The sequence below is a fragment of the Folsomia candida genome, unplaced genomic scaffold (genome assembly GCF_002217175.1).
Source record: "Folsomia candida strain VU population unplaced genomic scaffold, ASM221717v1 Fcan01_Sc013, whole genome shotgun sequence".
NCBI classification, from domain to species: Eukaryota; Metazoa; Arthropoda; class Collembola; order Entomobryomorpha; family Isotomidae; genus Folsomia; species Folsomia candida.
Window position 1 is genome coordinate 1,310,712 of NW_019091205.1, and position 19,314 is coordinate 1,330,025.

The following is a 19,314-nucleotide window of genomic DNA, read 5'->3' on the forward strand; positions in this document are numbered from 1 at the left end:
AAATTCCATCTACCAAAATTCAGTAGCCATGAAATGCATAAAAGAATAGCTACGTCACCCACACGGTTAGAGAGAACTGTAATTATACCCGCATTTGCTCTTTTTACATTTTGGTAATAAATTACTAAACAATACGACACAAGACCGAGTCCGTCCCACCCCAATAAGATTCTAATTATGTTAGGGCTTAAAATTATAAAGACTATACTCAAGACAAAGAAATATACTAAAAAAATAAACCGAGTTAAAAACTTGTCCCCCTCTATATATATGATTCTATAGAAAAGTACCATAGAAGAAATAAATATTACGAGCCCTGTGAATCTCAAACTTATTCAATCAAAAATAAGAGTTATAATAATAGAAGTTGATCTAAAAGAAAATATTTCTCATTCAACAAATATAGTTTCAGCAGAAAGAAAATATAAAAGACCAAACCGCATACTGATTAAGCTAGCCACTAATAATAAAACCCCTAGATAAAAAGGTAAAACCAAATAAAATATTACTTAAAGGGCTCCCCCATCTATAGAATCACAAACTAAAATTTTTCTTAAACTATTTAAATGAAATTATTTAGTAAAATGTAAAAATAAAATTAGACCCTAAAACTAAAAAATTTACTGGGACAATGTGAAGTATAATAGTGTGGATCTCACGAACATTAGAATGAACAAACCCATATAGTGAATTATAAGAAGGCCCGTGTTGTGAAAACGAAAATATAAATAATGTAAAAACCGCCCCTAAAAAGGAGCCTAGGGGAAAGAATAAAAGTATAATATAATCGTAACTCATAATTCTAGCTATCAAAAAAATCTCTGATAATAAATTAATAGTCGGGGGGGGGCAGCAATATTCGACGCGCAGAGAAAAAATATTAGTAAAGAAAAAATAGGAAAACTTAAAATAAGCCCCTTATTAATAAAAAAACTTCGGCTCCCAGTTCGTTCATAGTATAAGTTAACCATACAAAATAAACCTGAAGAGGAAACTCCATGAGCTACTATCATCACTAAGGCCCCCATAAATCCCCATGAATAGAGAGTTATTAGCCCCCCAATCACCATAGCTATATGGGCTACTGAAGAGTACGCTACTAAAGCTTTAAAATCATTTAAACGACAACACAAGATCCCTGTAAACATTATTCTAGCTAATCTTAGCCCTATAAAGTAAGGGCTAAAATTTATAACTGAAACCCCTGTGATGCTAAGAACTCGTATAAGACCGTAGCCCCCTAACTTTAATAAAACCCCAGCTAAAATTATCGAGCCTGCCACGGGGGCCTCAACATGAGCTTTAGGGAGTCACAAATGTGTAAAATACATAGGGAGTTTAACTAAAAAGGCTATCGAACCCATAAAAGCAGTAATAACAAAGAAATTAAAACCTGAAAATGAATAAAAAAGTAACTCCCTATAAAATAAAGAAACACCACCTCCAATTATATATAAGTACATAATTAATAAAAGTAAAGGTAACGACGCTGTGAGCGTATAAAATAAAAAATACATTCCTGCTTGAACACGCTCAGGTTGGTAGCCTCAACCCATAATAATTAAAAGTGTCGGGATTAAAGAAACCTCAAAAAAAAAATAAAAAAATAATAAGTTACCCGAAAAAAAAGTCAATAGTAAAATAAAAAGTAAAAAAAAACAAAACTATAAAAATAAAAAGTATACTCCTTGAAACGAAAAATTTTATATCTAGAAAAAATTATTAAAATTCTAACCCAAGCTCTTAGAGACACTAAAATAAATCTAATCCCGTCATAATAAAATAAAGAGTCTAAGTAAAACGTTTCTGGCTGACCCACTAATGTATAAATTACTAGATAAACAGAAATAAATGTTAACACATAAATTAAATTTAATTTAAACTTCTTTAAAAACCCTATAAATAAAAAGATAAAAAATAAATTTACTATCATAAATTTTAAAAAAATTAAAAGACTTAAAATAATCACCTCCATGAGTCCGTCTTATCGTCACTAAAATAGAAAGACCTAAAGCACCCTCACATGCTGTAAAAGTAATATAAACTAAAGAATAGAAAAAGTCTCCTTTTCTCAATAATGCTAATAATAAAAGAAAAACCCCTAATCTAATGTATTCAAGTCTTAAAAGAACAGACAAAAGATGGTCCCGCTTAGAGCACACAATTCAAATCCCAGAAAGAATAATTAAACCTCTAATAAAAGATAAAAATATAAGTTTTTATAGTTAATTTTATAATATTAGTTTTGTAAACTTAAGTGTGCTTAAAGCATAAAAACTTCAAAATTAAGTTATCCACTTTTTTCCAACTTCCAAAGCTAATATTTTTCATAAATTAAATTTTGTATAAAAATATTTTTGTTAACTTCCGCAAGAATTAGAGCTATATTTTATCTAAGAAGACATCCAGTAATAATAATAGTTTTAATTATTTCTCAGACTATAATTTTATGCATCACTGTATGATTTTTTATAAAAACTAGATGATTTTCCTATATTTTATTTTAATTTTTTTGGGGGGGTTAATAGTTTTGTTTATTTATATCACTAGCCTAGCGTCAAATGAATTAATTAGATTAAAAATAATCACCCTCCCAAATAGTATTTTTATCCCCATAATTTTGGTATTCTTTATAATTATAAATGTAGACTTCCAAGAATTTAAAGAGTCAAGAACAAGATTTCTTATAACAAAAACATTTAATTTCCTTTATAGATGAAACAACTGCATTCTTTTAACCACTTCTATACTTTATTTATTTTTAACCCTAGTGATTGTAGTAAAAATTTCTAATAAATTTGAGGCCCCTCTCAAAACCCTCTCACACTTTTTAAAATAATGATAGCAGAACGGAAAATACACCCTCTTTTTAAAATTGCCAATAATGCTTTAGTAGATCTTCCTGCCCCAATTAATATTTCAGCCTGGTGAAATTTTGGGTCTCTTCTAGGGTTATGCCTAGTAACCCAAATTATCACAGGCTTATTTTAGCAATACATTACACAGCAGATGTGGCCATCTCATTCAATACAGTAGCTCATATTACCCGAGACGTAAACTACGGATGGCTTCTACGAGTCATACACGCCAATGGAGCCTCTATATTCTTCATTGCCCTGTACCTCCATGTAGGACGAGGGATCTACTATTCATCGTATACTTATACAATGACTTGAACGATAGGAGTCTTAATCTTATTTTTAGTAATAGCAACTGCTTTCATAGGGTATGTATTAATTTGAGGACAAATGTCATTTTGAGCCGCCACAGTAATTACAAATTTATTGTCAGCAATCCGTTATATAGGTTTAATATTAGTACAGTGAATTTGGGGGGGTTCGCGGTAGATAACGCTACACTCACGCGATTTTTTACATTCCACTTTGTTCTACCATTCATTATCGCCGGAATAACATTAGTACATCTCCTATTTTTACATCAAACAGGATCAAATAACCCCCTAGGAGTTAATTCCAACTCAGATAAGATCCCCTTTCACCCATATTATTCATTTAAAGACTTATTTGGATTTATTATGCTTATATGAGGATTAGTATCGCTAACTTTAATATACCCCTATATTCTAGGAGACACAGAAAATTTTATCCCTGCAAATCCTTTAGTTACCCCCGTTCATATCCAACCTGAATGATATTTTTTGTTCGCTTACGCTATCCTTCGGTCGATCCCTAATAAATTAGGAGGGGCTGCTGCTCTAGTAGTGTCTATTGCCATTTTATTAATTTTACCTATTACTCAAAAAAATAAATTAAAAAGAACTCAATTTAATCCTTTTAATCAAATAAATTTTTGATTAATGATTAATATTGTAATCTTATTAACTTGAATTGGAGCCCGACCGGCCGAAGACCCCTATATTCTTGTAGGGCAAATCTTAACTTTAATATATTTTTTATATTTTTTGACAAGACCTTTAGTCACTTTAACCTGAGAAAAAATTCTTAAATAATGTAAATAATTATTTAGCTTAAATAAAGCAATTATCTTGAAAATAATTTACAGGAGTTTAAGCCTCCTAATAATTTAAATTAAGAATTACACCCATGAAATCTTAAAAACACCAAAATCATTAATTTTTTATTGTTCTCTATTATGTTAGGACACCTGCAGCAACTCCTAGCTTTAGAAACCTTAACTTTATTTTTCTAAATTAGCAACTTTATAGTAATAAAAAAAATTATTAAATTAAGAGACACAGGAAGAAAGGATTTTCAGGCTAAATATATTAATTTGTCATACCGAAACCGAGGTAAAGTGCCCCGAACTCAAATAAATCAATAACAAAAAAAAGAGCCAATGAATCCTAAAAATAAACCTCTCACACCACCTCCAAAAAATATACAACTAACTAAATAACTTATAAAAATGATTCTACCATACTCAGCTAAAAATAAAAGAGCAAACCCACCACTCCCGTACTCGATATTAAAGCCGGATACTAACTCAGACTCTCCCTCAGCGAAATCAAAAGGAGTGCGATTAGTTTCCGCAAGAATAGAGCCTAGCCAGCATAAAAAAATAGGAAACGACACTAAAATAAATCAAACTAAACTTTGGTATAAATGAAATTCATTCAAATTAAAAGAACCAGTCACAAAAATAAAAGACAAAAAAATTAAAGCTATTCTGACTTCATACGAAATTGTTTGCGCCACCCCACGGGTGGCGCCAAGTAAAGCATAATTTCTATTAGATGACCACCCTCTGGCCATTAAAGTGTAAACACCAAATCTAGTACAACAAAAAAAAAATAAACCCCCTAAATAAAAATTAATAAAAGAACTAAGTGGAACAACTCTTCAAAGCAAAATAACTATAAATAGAGAAAAAACTGGAGCAAAATAAAAAGGAATTAAATTAGAAAGAAGAGGAATAGTTTGCTCTTTAATAAATAATTTAATTGCATCCCCAAAAGATTGTAAAATTCCAGTGAAGCCAACCTTATTAGGACCCTTACGAATCTGAATGTAACCTAAAATTTTACGCTCAAATAACACTATAAATGCTACTCTAACCAAAACCCCAACCACTAAAAATAAATAAGAAAAAATTATTATAAATAAATTTAAAAACACTACTAAGTAAAATTTAATTTTATATAAAGATTCTAAATCAATTGCACTAATCTGCCAACTTAGTAAATAAATAATTTAATGCTTAATCCTTTCGTACTAAAACACTAAAATTAAACTAAGAGATAGAAACCAACCTGGCTCACACCGGTTTGAACTCAAATCATGTAAAAATTTAATGGTCGAACAGACCATCTAATAAAAATGCTGCCCCTCAAAGAATTTTTAATTCAACATCGAGGTCGCAATCTAAAGTGTCGATAAGAACTCTCAACTTTAATAACGCTGTTATCCCTAAGGTAACTTCTATTAAATTTTATATTAAAAGTTAATTAATTAAATAAAATTTATTAATAAGAAGTTAATTTTATTCTTTTATTGCCCCAATAAAATATACAACCTAGGTTATTAACTAATAAAAATTTTAATACTTAACAGAATACATATATAAAGCTCTATAGGGTCTTATCGTCTAATTAGTCATTTAAGCATTTTCACTTAAAATTTTATTTCAATATATTTAAATAAATAAAACAAAGCCACGTTCAACCATTCATACAATCCTCTAATTAAAAGGCTAGTGATTATGCTACCTTTGCACGGTCATAATACCGCGGCCCTTAAATTTTCAGTGGGCAGGTTATACTTTTTATTTTATAAAAAAGAAATGTTTTTGTTAAACAATCGTGACTTAATTTGTCGAATTAATTTATTTTTATTTATTATATTTTTAATTTATTTTAAAAAATTCTACTAATTGAATAATTATTAATAAATTTTATTAATTTAAACCGACAAATAAAATATAACTAAACTTTTTTTAAAAATCCCATTAAATTAGTTATTAAATTAAACTTATTATATTAAAGCTGTTCTTAAGCGAAAATTTAACTAAATAATATATAAAGATATAGATAACTAAATTAAGAGATAGCCCCCTTAAATTTAACAATCAATTAATTAAAATATATTTTTAAAACTCAATCAATACTATGATAGCAAGGATAAACCTTTTTAATTTAACTAGATATAAAATAAATCGAATAAAATCTCAATTCTATAAATAATTTTTAATGTTAATTCAACAACAAATACAAAATAATTTATTACTCTTTATTTTTCGAGAAAATTTTATAAAAAATTAATTAAACTCACACTAATACAAAAGGTACCTTTTGAGTACTTTTAAAATTTTTTATATTTAATCTTATTTCAACTTCCCCCTACGGACTTTATAAAATTAAATTTTCTTTATTATACTAAAAAATTAATTAAATTAAAAAGTTATAATTTTAAAAATCATAATATTAGAGTCAATTCTAAATAAGCTCAGTGTAAATGAAATGCTTTACTTAAGCTATATTACATTATCAAGATCCTCCTTCCGGAAAATCTACTTTGTTACGACTTATCTAATTTTATAACTAGAGCGACGGGCGATATGTACATATTTTAGAGCTAAATTCAATTTTATTAACATAAAATTACTCTTAAATCCAATTTATCTATAGTTACCAAATATAAAACCATTATTTAAATAAATGTAACCCATTGAGCCATTAAAATTCTACACCTTGATTTGACTTAAATATATAAAAATTTTAGAAAAAACTTACAAATTAATTCTTAAGACAACGGTATATAAGAAAATTTAATGTTAATTATAGTGTAGTATCTTTTAACTAACAGGTTCCTCTAATAAGAATAAAATACCGCCAAATTCTTTAGGTTTTAAAAATTACTACCTTAGATATTTTATAAAATAAATAACTGGGTATCTAATCCAGGTCTTTTAATTAAAGTTTTAATTAAAATATAAGTTTACATAAAATAAAACTCAATTTCACCTAATTTTTTACTGTAAATAACTTTTATATTAAATTTTCTAAGAAGATTTATTAAACCGTAAGGTATAACCGCGAATGCTGGCACAAAATTTATTCAGAATTTACATAAATTTTTATGCCTAAATTAGTTTCATAATATAAAATACTGCCCTATTACATGTATAAAATTTATAAAATAAATCATTAAGCTAAAATCAAACTTTTCTGCCCAAGCATAAACCCCCATATTTTTTTAACTATTTTTTTAAGCATAATAGTTAAAAAAATATTATATTAAATATTTTTATATATATATATGTAGATTTATATATATAATTAGATTTAAACATATTATTATAGCCTTAATTGATTGGTTATTTTAGATTGATCTTTGATTATTTATTCGTTAATTTTTATTATTAATTTTAAGTATATTGATGGTTACGTTATTTTTTTTTTTTTATACATATAAAATATGTATATATATATATAGATATTTTTATTTACTAATAAATATATATATTTATGCATATGTATATACTAATATACTCATATAAATAAATATATATAAATAAATATATATATATATATAATTAACCATACATATGCATATAATTAATATATATATATATATATTGCTACACATAACCTCATTAACGCAAAAAAAAACATTAAAACATCTTATAATGTACTAAGAAAAAATTAATAATGTGCCTGAAAAAAGGGCTATTTTGATAGAATAGATCATGTATTTGTACCTTTATTTATAAATAATAGAATTGCACTATTTCTGTTAAATTCAAAATTTAATGTTCATTTAAACTAATTTATAAATTTTATGAGCCTAGCCAATCACACACAATTAATATAAAGGTAAGCTAAATAAGCTAAAGGGTTCATACCCCTTCTATAAGAGTCAAATCTCTTCCTTTTTAATGTTCTTTAAAAATTATCAATTAACATTTATAACCACTACATTTTTAGGCACTTTAATGGCAGTATCGTCTAACTCATGAATTCTTTGTTGAATCGGCCTAGAAATTAACCTAATAAGATTTATCCCTTTAATTTTAAGAGACCTTAATTTTAAATCTACAGAGACAGCAATCAAATATTTTTTAACCCAGGCGGTCGCTTCTGTCATTTTAATTACAGCTGCATCCTTTACAGCCCTTCAAATAAAAAATTATTACTTAGAAAGAATAAACTTTTTTTTATTTTTAGCCCTGTCTATCAAAGCAGGCCTAGCCCCCTTTCACATCTGATTTCCTCAAGTTACTGAATTCATCTCTTGATTTAAATGTTTTATCATCTTCACCTGACAAAAAATTGCCCCATTCATATTAATTATTAATTTTAATATCAGTGTGTTTACTTATTTTATTATTATTATATCAGCAACTGCTGGCGCAGTTGGAGGGCTAAACCAAATAAGTAGAAAAATTCTATTAACCTATTCTTCGATTTCACACTCAGCGTGAATACTCATACTAGCCTCTTTGTCTTTAAAATTTTGAACTTTTTATTTTTTAATTTATTTTTTTGTTTTATCACCAATCATTTTCGTATAAATTTTTTAAATTTTAAAAAAATTAAAGAAATTAATTCCTCTAAGATTAACCTTAAAACGAAATTAATACTAAGAACTCTAATTATATCACTTGGGGGGCTCCCCCCGTTCTTAGGGTTTTTAAGAAAATTAATCGCCTTAACAGTAGCTGTAAAAACTTTCCCCATAGTAATTATAATTACATTGGTTGCGTCTTCTTTAGTTTCACTTTATTTTTACACTAAAATATTTTTTAATTCTTTAACAGCTAGCCTCCCTGAAAAAAAAATCTCATCGAGTAAAAAAAATAATAAATTCATCATTTTCTCCCTACCGGAAATTTAATTTTATCAAATTTAGTTTTATTAATTTAAAGTTTTAAGTTAATAAAACTAAAAGCCTTCAAAGCTTTAATTAAGATGGGAGCCTTAAACTTTAAGTTAAGAGCTTAACGCCACTTTAAGATTTGCAATCCTAACTCATAATTGAATACATAACATTATAATAAAAGAGTACACCACTCGTAATTAAATTTACAGTTTAACACCTAAACTCAGCCATTTTATTTATGAAACGTTGACTTTTTTCAACCAACCACAAAGATATCGGAACTATGTATTTAATTTTTGGAGTTTGATCTGCTATGGTCGGCACTGCATTTAGAGTTTTAATCCGCCTGGAATTAGGTCAACCAGGTTCTTTTATTGGAGACGACCAAATTTATAATGTAATAGTAACAGCCCATGCTTTTATTATAATTTTCTTCATAGTTATGCCTATTATAATTGGGGGGTTTGGAAATTGACTAGTTCCACTAATAATCGGCGCCCCAGATATGGCGTTCCCTCGAATAAATAATATAAGTTTTTGACTTCTTCCACCTTCATTAATCTTACTTTTATCCGGAGGACTGGTGGAAAGAGGAGCAGGCACAGGCTGAACTGTATACCCCCCTTTATCAAGAGGCATCGCCCACGCTGGAGCTTCTGTAGATTTATCAATTTTCAGACTTCACCTTGCTGGGGCAAGTTCAATCTTGGGGGCAGTAAATTTTATTACAACTATCATCAACATACGAGTTGAGGGTATGACTTGGGATCGAACTCCTTTATTTGTTTGATCAGTTTTTTTAACCGCTATCCTTCTCCTGCTTTCCCTTCCAGTTCTTGCTGGAGCCATTACAATACTTTTAACAGATCGTAACCTAAATACTTCATTTTTCGACCCTGCCGGGGGCGGCGACCCTATCTTGTACCAACACTTGTTTTGATTTTTTGGTCACCCAGAAGTTTATATTTTAATTCTTCCTGGGTTTGGCATAATTTCACATATTATTACATTTGAAAGAGGTAAAAAACAAACTTTCGGTCAACTAGGTATAATTTACGCGATAATAGCAATCGGTCTTCTAGGATTTATCGTTTGAGCACATCATATATTTACTGTGGGAATAGATGTAGACACTCGTGCTTACTTTACAGCCGCCACTATAATTATTGCCATCCCCACAGGAGTGAAAATTTTTAGCTGAGTAGCGACACTTCAAGGAAGAGCTTTAATTATCACCCCAACTTTAATATGAGCCATAGGCTTTGTATTTTTATTTACTGTGGGGGGTCTCACAGGAATTATTTTAGCTAACTCTTCACTTGACATCGTACTTCACGACACTTACTATGTAGTCGCCCACTTTCACTATGTTTTATCTATGGGGGCTGTGTTTGCAATTATAGGAGGCTTAATTCACTGGTTTCCTTTATTTACAGGAGTAAATTTAAATCCTAAGTGACTAAAAATTCAATTTTATACTATGTTCATTGGGGTTAATATAACATTTTTCCCCCAACACTTTTTAGGACTAAACGGCATGCCTCGACGTTACTCAGACTACCCCGATGCATTTACTACTTGAAACGTATTATCTTCGTTAGGAAGCTATACCTCAGTAGCTGCCGTTATTCTATTCAGCTTTATTATTTGGGAATCTATTTCGACTGCCCGTCCTAGAGTCCATAACTTTATTTACTCTTCATCAATTGAATGACTTCAAAATATACCCCCATCCGAACACTCATACTCGGAGCTATCCTTAGTCACACATTTTTAATGTGGCAGATTAGTGCAGTGAACTTAAAATTCAAAAATGAATAATTTATTCTTTTAAAAATTGCAACTTGAGCGGCTTTAGGGTTCCAAAACGCTTCTTCACCTTTAATAGAACAACTAATCTTTTTCCATGACCACACCCTAACAATTTTGATTTTAATTATTTCTATTGTAGGATTTAATTTATTCTCAACTATACACAACACAAATATTGACCAACATATAATAGAATCCCAAGGTTTAGAATTATTTTGAACTATTATCCCAAGTTTTATTTTAATTTTTATCGGCCTTCCTTCTATTCGCTTATTATATTTATTAGATGAGGTCTATAACCCGGCAATCACCATTAAAACTATCGGACATCAATGATATTGATCTTACGAATATTCAGATTTTATTAACTTAGAATTTGACTCATACATAATCCCGTCAAATGAAATAGAAATAAATATATTTCGTTTAATTGACGTTGATAACCGAATAATAGCCCCTCTGAACTCCCAAGTCCGCACTTTAATTACAGCTGCTGATGTTTTACACTCATGAACAGTCCCAAGAATGGGAATTAAAGCTGACGCTGTGCCAGGACGTCTAAACCAAGTTAATTTTTATACAAACCGCCCTGGACTATTTTTCGGGCAATGCTCAGAAATTTGCGGAGCAAATCATAGATTTATGCCCATCGTAATTGAAACAATTCCAGGAAAAAACTTCATTAAATGAGTAAAAAATATATCTAAATAAACTATTCATTAAGTGGCTGAAAGTAAGCGTCGGTCTCTTAAACCGTTTCATAACAATTTAACAAATGTTTTTAATGAAAAAATTAGTTAACATTATTTATAATATAGTTTTGTCAAGACTAAGTGGTTTAAAAACATTTTTTTATTCCTCAAATAGCACCCATTATATGGCTACCTCTTTTTTTATTGTTCTCTTGGCTATTCCTTCTATCTGTAATTAAAATTTCTAATATTAAAAATACTAATATGAATGCCAACGTTGGTCAAACTAATACCCCACTTAGTGGCAACGAAACCGGCCATATAAATTGAAAATGATAATAACTAATTTATTTTCAGTGTTTGATCCTTCATCTATAATTTTTGTATCTTTAAACTGAATTAGATCATTAATTGTTTTAATGATTCTAACCCCTATGTTTTGAGTCACCCCTAATAAATTTTTTTTATCAACCTTAAAAATTTGCAAAAAACTTCATGATGAATTTAAAATACTGCTAGGGCCCCACTCATCAGTAGGAAGAACTATCCCATTTATCTCTTTATTGATATTTATTTTAATAAATAATTTTATGGGTTTATTTCCATACATTTTTACAGCTTCAAGACATATAGTTTTGACCTTAACTTTAAGATTACCTCTATGATTATCATTTATGATGTACGGCTGATTAAATTATACCAAACATATGTTCGCCCATTTAGTGCCACAGAGCACTCCAAATTTATTAATACCATTTATAGTGTTAATCGAATCAATTAGAAATGTAATCCGACCTTTAACTTTGGCAGTCCGACTTATAGCTAATATGGTAGCAGGACACCTATTAATAACTCTTTTGGGCAACCAAACAGCAGCCGCCTCTAACTTAATCTTAGCTAGATTAATCTTAACCCAAATTCTTTTATTAACCCTAGAATCTGCTGTAGCTATAATTCAATCTTACGTTTTTGCGGTGTTATCAACGCTATACGCTAGAGAAATTACACCCCACTAAATAAGTAATGATAATAAAAAGAGACCACTCATTCCACTTAGTAGACCTAAGTCCGTGACCCCTTACTGGGGCCACGGGCGCTTTCATTTTAACTACAGGCATTGTAAAATGGTTCCAAGAAATAAATATAAATTTATTTTTATTCGGCATAATAATTATAGCCCTAACTTGCATTCAATGATGGCGTGATATCAGACGAGAAGGGACCTTTCAAGGACTCCACACTTCAATTGTAGCCAAGGGATTGGGCTGAGGTATAATTTTATTTATTACATCTGAAGTATTATTTTTTTTCTCGTTTTTCTGAGCATTCTTCCATAGAAGTCTTGCCCCTTCTATAGAAATCGGTTTAATATGACCCCCTAGGGGAGGGTATTGCCATATGCATAGCAATATATCGTCATTCACAATTAAAAGATACCTAATAAAATGTCCCAAATATTATTATTATAACAACAAAGGCGATAAGGCTTTCTTCTCTGCAATTAAATAGATAAGAACTACGAAATTTTTTAAGGTTCACGTAGGAAAATCCGTTAAACAAACAGCTTAACACACCTCAATATATAAATGCATAGCTTTATACATACACAGGTAATTACTTTTCTTAATAATTTTGCAATTGTTGTCATAATCCCCCAAAGAAATCTGCTTATCCGCCTCCCCCAATTTTCAATTCTCACCTTCCCCTCCACCAAGAAAACTAACCCCGCCCCGCTTAACAATACCCCACAAATGGCAAACATATACTTCAACGCTTCCACCGAGACGGGTGTACATTCATGAAACTCGGGCTGGAACGGGACCCCACTGTTCACCTGAGCCGAATACTTGTCATACACTTCCTTCCCTTGTTGCCTCATCCGATAGAGCCGATGTGACATACTAAACACGCGCAACCACGTCTTAACCAACCCGCTTTCTATGAATCTCTTATACATTGTGTAGAACCGGGGAAATATGAAATTCCTTGATCCAAACATCACCGTCATAGTTCGAAACCCAGTCTCATCTCGACCATGAATGACGAACCGCTTATCCAGAAATGATATCGCTTCGGTCAAGAATTTCAGATCATTCGCGCCATCCATCATTGCAAAGGTTCCCCTTGTTTCGAACTGGTTGAGTCGGTCTGAATTTGAAATATTGCGAATCACCACTGCACTTTGGGCTGCCCTTGGCTCGACGAAAATCAGTCGCTTACAGAGAGCATCGAGGGTCCTTTGATACTCCAAATTTCCCACCATCGCAATTTTCAATGCCGGAAGTATAGCACCTTTAAGGATCGAATGGTACGTGATGGTGCGACTCGTCATGGTACGACTCGTCGTGGAAACTTTATATGATGCGAAGTTCGTTACAGTTAAGACGGGTAGTTGAGAGGATAACAGCTCGGCCATTGTGACGGGTACTTTCGGCAGTTCGGGGACCGTCAAGAAAGAAAAGATCGACCCCTGGTACAAATTCGCCATGAGAATGTAACACCCAAAAAACCAGACGGTCGGACCAATCACAGAGACATGCCGGTTGGCAAATATTTTCGTTACATCGCGACTCCCAGTTTGCCCCAGAAGGAGAGCGCCAACCTCCAAAACTTTGTTTCCGATGTATTCTCTCAAGTTGGCCGTGTAAATGCAGAACCCAGAAGCAGAAACTGAAATCGGAGCCAAAGTGGACATCGTAATTAAAGAAATTAAAAGAAGAAGCCACGTCGCGGTATCGAAGGGTAGGAGAAAAGTGAAAAAATTATTTGCCACCGAGGGAAACACAGTAACCACGGAAAACTTGACAATTTCAAAATTCACGGTGTAAACAGAGAAACACTTTTTGATATTAGTTACCGTTACATCGCTTAAAATAGAGGTGAAGCTTATCTCTCCGTACACATTTTCCCAGTCAGATTTCTTCATTACTCGCCAATGTAAATAAGTAAAGTTAAACTTTTCTCGAAGAAGGGACAAGGGGCAAAATCTGGGAGAATAAATTTTGTCGAAATTTCGTCTAATTGGTCGGCAATCTCCGTCCTGTTGAACGTTGTGTGAACCATAGACTACCACAATTTTTTGGTAAAAATTTGAATTCAGGGAGTTCCACGTGACATCAATTTCACGTAGGAGGTGTAACCCGCGGTTGCTTAGTTTTAGTATAGATTGACAGGGCAAGCAGGGCACATAAGCGGATTCGGGGGATTCATGGATATTGAACAAGACTAATTTTGAATAAGAAGGCGCCGAATTGTAGCCTTCGTAAGAGGCGTGAGCTTTATACGGGTCAACCACGTGCGCGAATATGTACTGCGCAGGGTGAAAACGGCGCGTAATTGCCCATAGGAGATCGATATGTTTGACGAGTTTCATAGCCGACCCAGGTAAATCTAGGAAAACGAGGAGGGTTCGAAATCTGTAAAGTTGTTTGATCGGGGCAACCTCTCGGTTCTCCGCAGAAGCGTTTAGAACAAATTGACCGAATAGTTGTGGAGTGTAGGGGTTGTGGCGGGTAATGAGTTTGTATAGTAAGGGGGGCAATTGAGACACGTTGAAGAAATGAAGGTCACAGTCTTGAAATACATTGTCACGCTACCACATACATTTTACTGGTTGTTGAAGAAATATGAGTAGTACGAGAATTAATACGTTATCCATTCCGCCCGATCAAAATTTTCCAGCAGAGCAGGGTTTATGCATAGAATTTTGTAGGTGTAAGTACTAGAAGATTTTCACACTAAAATGATATTTGTTTAATTACTGTTTGCAACACTTACACAAAACAACATTGGCAATATGTATATTGAATTAATTCAGAATAATATAGGTGATCACTTAGATTAGGATTTTCTTAAGTGTGACATTAATCTAATCTAAATAAGTACACATGATGTAAAAACACACACATACTTATATTCATGCCTAGTGTTTTATATAAGCAAATATTACACATGTGCCTACAGTGTAACGTTTATCACGCAACCCTCTTAACCACAATTTGAGTAGTTTAGATAATTTATAATTCGGCATTTAATTCCTTTTGATATGGACAAAACATTTCAATATATAATACCTAAATATGTATGAGCCATATCAGCATCATAACATAACATTGTTAGCAATTTTAAGTATTTACTGGGTTTACATAATTTGTTTAGTATAAAGTCCAAAGTTAATGTAAACAGAACAGTACAAATTTTGTACGCAATAATTTGGTACACATCTACATACATACCAACATACTTACCTGTGCAAATTAGCGTGAAATTTCCGACGCTGAACCGAAGTTACAATTTTTGAAGCACTTCAACTCAACAACAAATCCGATCATTAAAGTAATGCAGAAGAAAGTTTGAGAATTTTTTATATATCATTCATTATTCAAATTACTTACTTCTTCTTCTGAAACGCAGAATCCTAATCGTTAATCTAGTTTCACGTAGGTGCCAAAATTGTAGAATTATTAAGGCGCTGTGCATGCATATATTACGTAACTCGAGAGGGGGGTGAAAGGCTCAAATTATATCGTGCCTATGTACGTTCATACATATGTGACACATGCAAGATAGCGAGGGGGTCTAGAAAAATCGCAATTTTTGTACTACATAATTTATGAACGGCTCTTACTCACAACATACATAACAAATGAATACCGTTCCATGTAGAGTGCGTTAAAGTTCATTAGTTTATGGGATTGCATTCATTTAACATTTATGAAACTAAACCCTTATAATCAAGGCATATATTCCACAATTTCATGTTATATAATTCATATTTGCGTATTTTCTTATCTATAAATACATTAGCGTATTTGTTGCATTTAACGTATAAGTACAGCGAACTATTTATAATAAATACTTCGCTTATGTAATTTTACAGACGGTTGCCTATTTATTGATAGTATTAGTTCTACCCAAGTGGCGAGTAAATTCTTCAAAAGTGAAGACTTTGCTTAGTAATACGATGTAATAATAAGTAATATAAGTAAAAATATGTTTTTCTGTAAGATTACAAAAGTAGAACTATCGATTACTAAATATGTTGTATATAGATTGCGAGTGTAAATAAGTTTTTGTATAAATCAATTCTTTGAATGAATTTCGCTGCAGTTAGGATTTTACACCGACTTTTGTAGAACAATTGGTTTGGGTGTCAATAAATCGTACCCAGTTGTGTGATAGCAGATTTTTTCTTAATCCTTGTAGCATCCATGAAAAAATTTTGAAAAGTAAAAGAAAACATCTAAGAGTTAGTTTTGACTCTTCATTTTGAAGGTTTACAAAAATGTTGACGTTTGACCTATTGGTGACCTTAGAAATCGCGGCCCAGAATTATTCGCCAATGAGTTTGTACAACCACATTCTAAGAAATCTGGTGATAACTATCACCGGTGGTCTTCTGCCACCTGCCGGTAGAGTCACATATGACCACCGCGCTGGTGATAAAATTTCTTAGAGTGCACATGCGAAGCTTCAATGCTCTAAGTGCACGTTATCATACCGTAGAAAATATCTAAACTATCCAATCCAATGTTTTACTTATGTACTGTATGTACATATATTGCGTTCTTGGTGTCTTTACATAGGTCCTGCATGTAACTCATTTCCATACCAGTAGTAGTGAAACCGTTTGCCGAATACAAAATTCCTGAATGACCAAAGGGGTCAATTGTTCAACAAAATTATGTCCAAATTGTATCCTTAAAGGTATTAAGGACCTACAAACCCTTGTCTTGAAGGCCGACTTATTTTTCCCCTTAAACCTCAAAATGCATTCGGCACTAATCTTGATGACATTTCCCGCCACGGAAAACGTAATCATGGTGAACGTTACTATTCCCAAGTAGGGAACCACAAATATCGTTATTCTAGCAATACTTGCATTTGGACTTTGCCAAATATGTATGGCAATGAAGCACAAAGACAATTGCACAAAAGGCAAGAAGTAGCCATACATCGCAAATATCCGGTCGCGAATGACCGAGTTCACGATTTTCTCTAGAACCTGTAGTTTCCTGAACCCAGAAATGCCCGTTTTGAGATATTTCAAGTCGGATAGGATGAACGAAATGCTCGGAACGAGAACTACTATAGCGTGATAACCTCCACCAGTGACGGCTACGCCCATGTTAGCGAACTCCATTATAATTAGCATGCATCTTGTCGCGAAGTTATAGTTGCCACTTTGGCAGAAGAGTGCGCTGAGCAGAGGTGGTTTAGAGGGTAGCAGAATTGCGAGTAGGGCCATGCACATGGGTAAACACACGTACTGCAGTTCTGCCATATTCATGCACAGGAAAACACATATTAATATTAATATGTATGTACAATAACTACAAACCTCGTCCGGAATTCCGCGGAGTTTTATCTATATAAGACAAAACAAAGTTGTAGAATTATTAAAATTCCACAAGTAGCTGACCCACTCCTCTCTTCTGGTACGGTCAACTGTTTAAAGAGGAACAGATCAGCACGAGACGACGCTATGCGTGGACCGTACCAGGCCTAAAACTAACGTACCCTGACAGCAAAAATGTTTTAAAAATTTACCTTGAAATTTGAGATCTGCTTTACCCTTTTCACTCACTCAGAAATAATTATGACACCAAACTATAGTCTTAATAATTTGCAGACAAATCGCCACCCGCGGAGGTATTAAAATGTTCTGTTTTGGGGTAATTATTAAGTAGACGTTTTGTCACCACCAGAAAATAAGGCAAAAACTCGTGCTCCAAATAGTGTAGAAGAAAACGGTGCAAATTAATCGAAAAATCACTCACTCAATCTCTAAAAATTGACTCAAACAACCAAACAACTGGCTCTGGAGCAGTTCACTACTTGGACGATAAAATGCATCTAAATTATTTATTTACCTGAATGCTTCCTTCTTTCGGTTACAGAAATTAAACTTAATATACTTACCATATCAGTAAAAATTTTGTGCTACGAACCTTTAGTTCTGGTCCATTCACTCTCCACATAAGAATAAGGGAAATGCACTTAATACATTATTTGTCGTTGGCCTTTTATTCTAAATAAACCCTCATAAAATCGAGAATTGACATTGGACAGACTGCAGTTTCTTTATTTTACAGGATGCGCTACTAACACGTGAACGCGGTCACTCTTGAATTGCTCCAAAACGGGTTGGAGTTTCGGTTCCAAATTTTGAGCATAGCGACATGTGATTGTTGACAAGGGCTGAGCAAAAAATTAGCTCTCTAGATTCAAAAATGACCCTACCATTGCCCTTTGAGTAAGAGGGTACCATAAAAACACTTTCCAAACTTAATATTTCGTACACAGACATAATTAACCACTTTAAAACTCAAGGACAACAAGTTTTGAAAGGAAGGATACATAAGGTACTTAAAAAAAAAGGTCAATAACGACAAGCTCGTACCACAGGACAACCATCATGCCTCAAACACGAGTCCGAAAAGTGCTAATTCGGCCCGTGCTTAAGAAAATTGACCTATTGACCTCTGAGGACAACCCACCACCCCAGAGAGCAGTGGCACGTCTAACCAAAGTGTCAGAGACTAGTGTGCGACGAGCAATTAAAGTTTTGGGGAAGCAAAAAAGAAGAAAAATGCAAGTCAATCAGCTGACTGAGAAGCATAAAAAAAATCGTCGTCTGACCTGCAAAATAATTTATGTGAATTACCTGACAAAAGATAAAAGTGACTGTTTAGTGTCGTTGGATGAAGAATTATTTTCTTTACAAGATACCAACGGTCAGAGACAAATTTACTATACAACCAAAGGAGAAATTAATTCCAGAAGATTGGCCATCCCGCACACGGAAAAGTTTTGCAACAAGTTCATGGTGGTTGGTGCATTATCTGGTCGTGGTCTCCTCCCACTTATCAAAGTTCCACAAAAAGTGAAGGTAACTGCGAAGTACTTCATTGACTTTGTTTTAAAACCGCTTTTGGAGATTCATCTTCCAAAACTATATGGCTAGGACACAAATAAAGTGATAGTTCATCACGACGCAGCGTCATCGCACA

At 32.4% G+C, this 19,314-nt stretch overlaps 1 long non-coding RNA gene and 2 pseudogenes across 2 annotated transcripts; 2 read left to right on the forward strand and 1 right to left on the reverse strand.

The window, feature by feature from the left end:
• Positions 1-713: 713 nt before the first annotated feature.
• On the reverse strand, positions 714-13,229 carry LOC118437312. Its single transcript, XR_004836011.1, has 4 exons — positions 13,219-13,229; positions 12,032-12,037; positions 6,499-6,500; positions 714-1,096 (listed from the first exon to the last, which is right to left on the reverse strand). It is a non-coding gene; the product is annotated as an uncharacterized LOC118437312 (long non-coding RNA).
• Positions 2,268-4,103, forward strand: LOC118437311 (annotated as a pseudogene).
• Positions 9,022-12,326, forward strand: LOC110855670 (annotated as a pseudogene). Its single transcript, XR_004836010.1, has one exon. The product of XR_004836010.1 is annotated as a cytochrome c oxidase subunit 1-like (transcript).
• Positions 13,230-19,314: the final 6,085 nt, after the last annotated feature.